This window comes from Camelina sativa, chromosome 11, assembly GCF_000633955.1.
Source record: "Camelina sativa cultivar DH55 chromosome 11, Cs, whole genome shotgun sequence".
Lineage (NCBI taxonomy): Eukaryota > Viridiplantae > Streptophyta > Magnoliopsida > Brassicales > Brassicaceae > Camelina > Camelina sativa.
In genome coordinates, this window is record NC_025695.1 from 16,991,873 (window position 1) to 16,997,052 (window position 5,180).

General features: G+C 30.3%; 1 pseudogene; it reads right to left on the reverse strand.

Annotated features, from left to right (window-relative positions):
- Positions 530–4,826, reverse strand: LOC104723628 (annotated as a pseudogene).

A 5,180-nucleotide genomic window follows, 5' to 3' on the forward strand; every position in this document is an offset into this window, starting at 1 on the left:
TGTGAAGTATTAAAAAAAATCAATGTCAAAAATATATTTTTCAAAATTTCACGATTACAAAAAAACCAAAGATAAATAAAAAAAGAACAAATTAGTAGCATAATTGTTTAAAAAACGGTAAGCCATAACGCCGCGCATAGCGCAGGTATTCATTTAGTACATTTTAAGACAAGGACTTGCGATTAAAATCAAACCCAAAAGGTTAGTGCAACTTTTTATGATTTACATGGGTTAACAAAAAAAATTCATCCACCCATTAATTAATGATATTTATACCCCTAATTATCGCCTTGCTAACTCTAGCCTCTAGATAAATCTTCTTTTGCTTTTTGTTACTTTTAATTGTGATCATACGATTCATTTTTTAGTTATAGTTTTGCTTGTGACATACAAAGTCTAAAACTGTTAATTATTGCATTTTCGCCATGAAATAACAAATAACTAATCAGTCTGTTTTTTTTTGGAAAAAAATATTTTTGAGGATGAAACAGTGATAACAAAATATCTCAAGCTATAAGTGATCGTAGAATACAATTATAGAATATTTGGATGGCTTATTGGCTATTCTTTTAGTATATTTATTTTACCCCATTAAAAATATTTCTGACTCACACAAGGACTTCCAATGAAATAGAATCACTCTAATAACCAACATAGTTATCCTCTTCGGTGTCTTCTGAGATTTGAACATCAGATCCACTTGGAAGCATAAGTATAAACCTTCGAAGTACTGTAGTCTCTGTCTTCATTGACCACCTTTGAACCATATGTATATACATAAGTAAAAATAAAACTTTGACTAAATATAAAACTAAATTGAATGTCCAAATGACTAAGTGATAAAAATGAACCTGTATCTAGACAAATGATGGATAAAAATGGCCATCTGCAGCTTAACGAACTCAGCTCCTACACATAATCTAGAACCAGAGCCAAAGGGAAGGAATGTCTTGGATACGTTCACACTCAAATCTTTTGCCTGATAAATTTAATAAATAATGTCAGTATTTGTTAAAAATCCTGTTAAAATAGATAAGATCAAATAAAATCACCTTCCAACGCCATGGATTAAATACTGAAGGGTCATCATACTTTTCTGGATTGAAATGGACATAAGGATAACCCATGAAGATCCAACCAGCTGGAATTGTATAATCACCAAATTAGTACTCACGATCAATTATCCTAAGCACCGTTGGTGCTGTGCTTGTGATCCTTAGCGACTCAGTTATCACCTAAACCAAAACGTATTATTCAAAGAATCAAAACTAATAGAATATATATGACAAAATTGCCCTTTATAATATATCAATAACATACATTCTAATTGATTTAATTTGAATGGTGATCTACAACAGCAATACTGACACAGTAGTACTAGACTACACAACTCATATTGTTTATTATTTACCAATGTATTATACTTTATATAGATATTTAAGTTTTATTTATTCAATTTAAACTCACGCTTTGTTTAAGTCGAATGTAAGAGCAGCAAGTTGGCTTTTTTTTTTTTTTTTTGAGAAAATGACTTTTCAAATAATATACTGGAGATATTTGAATCCTTGTTATAATATTTGATTTTGTTGGATACTCACCATCTGGGTGAAAGTCATAGATTTGTAATCTTCCCATGTTAGGCCAGCCTTCTCCTTCTTCTCAATCTTACTTCGGACTATTCCTTCATGTTCTCTCTTCAACTCTTGCCTGACTTTAGGGTTATCGCTTATTAGTTTTATTGTAGCCGCTAAGACCCCTGGTGTTGTTTCGTTAGCAATCACAAATAAAGTAAATATGTAGTCGATCGCTTTCTCTACGCTGATAGTGTCCGCTCGTCCATCCATTTCCCCAAAGATGATCTTGAAAACCTCCCCAAACTCCTCTCCTGATGCTCTTTTCTTAAGTATTGTACCTTCATCATCCGATTTTTCGCCTGTCACATAAGACACATGCCTAGTTCAAGAAAAGTGAAGGCACTTGCTGTATGGGGGGTTTTATGTTATCCAAAATGTTATTGACTTTTTTTTCAGCTATGTTTCTAATAAAATTATATAAGGACGTCGTGTATTTTCTTAAAAAGATGCTTATGGACATTAAAAAATTATTTGATTTGAAAAAACCATTACCTCTATTGTTTTCCCCCAAACCCTATGAGAACAGAGTGCTATTAAGGTTAAATGATCTAAAAAAAACGCACCTTAACCATTCGATAGGCACCAGTCCCTGGAACGTTCCAAGAAAATCGAAACCATTCCCTAGGAAAATATGTCCAACAAAGTGTGAGTTCTTTTGCCGCCTCTGGTTCCATGTCGCCCAGTACTTTCTTCGCAAGACATTCAACAATAATCTGTAACGTGATATGTCGTTGGTAAAATGATCCATTAAAGTAAGGAAAAATGATTGCCAGCTACTTAAAATATAGACCAACACATGACCACATATACAAACAATATAAATATCTTGCTAACTTAATTACATGAACTATTGTCATCATATAAGGACATCCATAAACAAATATAGGTTATGTGTACAACATCATAAACATTCAATTCCGGTATTTGGTTGGCCGGCATCCGGCGTTGACCAATGTTTACCGACCTTGACCAGTGTTAACCGGCGTTGACCAGAAAAAAATATTTTAAAAATAATATTTTTTTTGCTTTTATGTATTTTTGATAAATAAATAAAAAAATATAAATAATTTGTATAATTTGTAAAAACAAAATATAACAACAAAAAAATGCTAGAAATTATATTCCAAAAAAATTATAAATTTTATGACAAACGAAATTTGTGGTACCTAGTAACTAATTTTGTTAATACATAAAATATACCAAAATAATATAATAAAACTATACCATCAAAATTTTATGTGTTGTAGATATTTACATAAAAATATAACAAACATATACATTTTTCTTTTAAAAATTATTTTTTATTTTGTATTTTCAAAGGTGGGGGTTTTAAATATTTTTTTTCTTTTTACTTATTTATAAGATTATGTCATTTGAAATATATCCTGCAAACTATTTCTTTGATTTTAAAAAACCAACCTTTGATTTTACAAAATCAACTTTTGTTTTTAAATTATCTACTAGATATATGTCTTTCATGTAAATAAATAGAATTTTTATTATTTTCTTCCTTTCTTTTTCTTATTAAAAACAAAGAAATAGTTGGCAATGTCTTGAATATATTTCAAATGACATAATCTTATATATAATTAAAAAGAAACAAAATATTTAAAACCCCACCTTTGAAAATACAAAATAAAATATGATTTTCAAAGGAAAAGATATATATCTTTTATAGTTTTATGAAAAAAATCTACTACACATAAAATTTTTGGTGGTATAGTTTTATTATATTATTTTGGTATATTTTCTGTATTAACAAAATTAGTTACTAGATATACCACAAATTTTGTTTGTCATATAGTTTTTAATTTTTTTATATTTTTTTGGCATATAACTTTTTGTTGTTATTTTTTTGTAAATTATACTAATCATTTATCTTTTTTATTTATTTATCTAAAATACATAAAACCAAAAAAATTATTTTTAGGAAAAAAGAAAAAAAATTGAATATTTTTTCTGGTCAACGCCAGTCAACACTAATCAACGCCGGTTAATACTGGTCAACGTCGGTCAACACTGGTCAACGCCGGATTCTAGGCAACTAAACACCGGAGTTGAATGTTTATGGTGTTGTATACATGACTTATGTTTGTTTATGGATGTTCTTATGTGATGACAATAGTTCACGTAGTTAAGAAAACATTTATATTTTTTGTATGTGTGGTCATGTGTTGGTCTATAGTTCAAGTAGCTGACAATCATTTTTCCTTAAAGTAACTGAGTAAAAACTTAGAACGTAATCGTGTTGATGAGTTACAAACACTGTAAAATGGATGACACTTGTACCTTGCTTGACGTTTCTTTAGTGTCAAGACTGCCGTTCCTAGCACCTTCTTCCATGTGTATGCGAGACAATAAATCAATGTCTTGAATCATCCTTAGTTTCAAACCTTGTGAACCTAAAAACTGGTTTGTCAAGCTGCGGGCATGTTTGTGTGTCTCCAAATTCACAAACAAGTTGTTTTCCCCAAAAAGCCGCTTTAAGCTCTTTGGCATACCAGGAATATTATTCGTCTTTGCTATCTCCATATTTACTCCAATATCAGTCGAGATTATAACTTTTCCTCCAAATAAACTTGTCCGAAAAAGTGGCCCATGTCTAGTTTGTTTTCATTAGGAAATTAGGAAATAGTAATTAAGACTCCGTAATTGACTTTGCTAGGAGTAATTAATTTAGAGAATTTTTTTTCATCTTGAGAAGTATAAAATTGATATACGTTTGGTATTATCTAAAATTTGTTATTCTATATTAATGTTTTAAATTTAAGCAAAGAACGTTAATATAGTCGTCTCTTAATATATTTCAGTAATAAGTGAGTTTATAGCCAGTTGATGCCACCCAACAAAAAGTTTATATATTGAGGTTTATGTGCTATAGAATTTGACTTATGTTGGATCGTAGGGGTCATATATATAGTTATTAAGTTAATTACGACAAATAAAACATGAATAACCTGAGTACTTTCTTCTTCACGACAGCTGGTAACTGAATAGCTTCATGAGGCTTCATGAACTCAAAAGTCTCTCCGATGATTGGGAAACCCATTGATCCTGGAGGTAGTTTTCCATTACTCTTCGGGTTTCTCCGCTGATAGATCCACTGACACAGCTTCACCACTATGAGTGAAACTACCACAGCCCACAACTCATAAACCTCTACCATGTTAAGTTTTATCTTCATTTTTTTTTTTTTTTTTTAAAATATTTTGGTTATGATGTTGGTTTTAGGATATTTGAGGGAGGAGGCTCTGCTCTCTCTTAATATATATACTAGTTCTTCCTTTTAGATGTACTCTATATTTAAGAGAACGTGGCTTGTCAGAGAGGATGACATTTGTACCCATAAGACTATCTACGTTGGTTTGTTGTTTACAACACCCACTCTTTTATTTTTCACACTCCACATCATCTTCTCTTTCTTCCACATCATAATTCAACACCTATATCACTTTTATTCTCTACAATAGTTTGTTTAAGAAAATTACAATATCATACCCTACCACTATTATTATTTTATATTTTCATTTTATTTTTACGTATGTT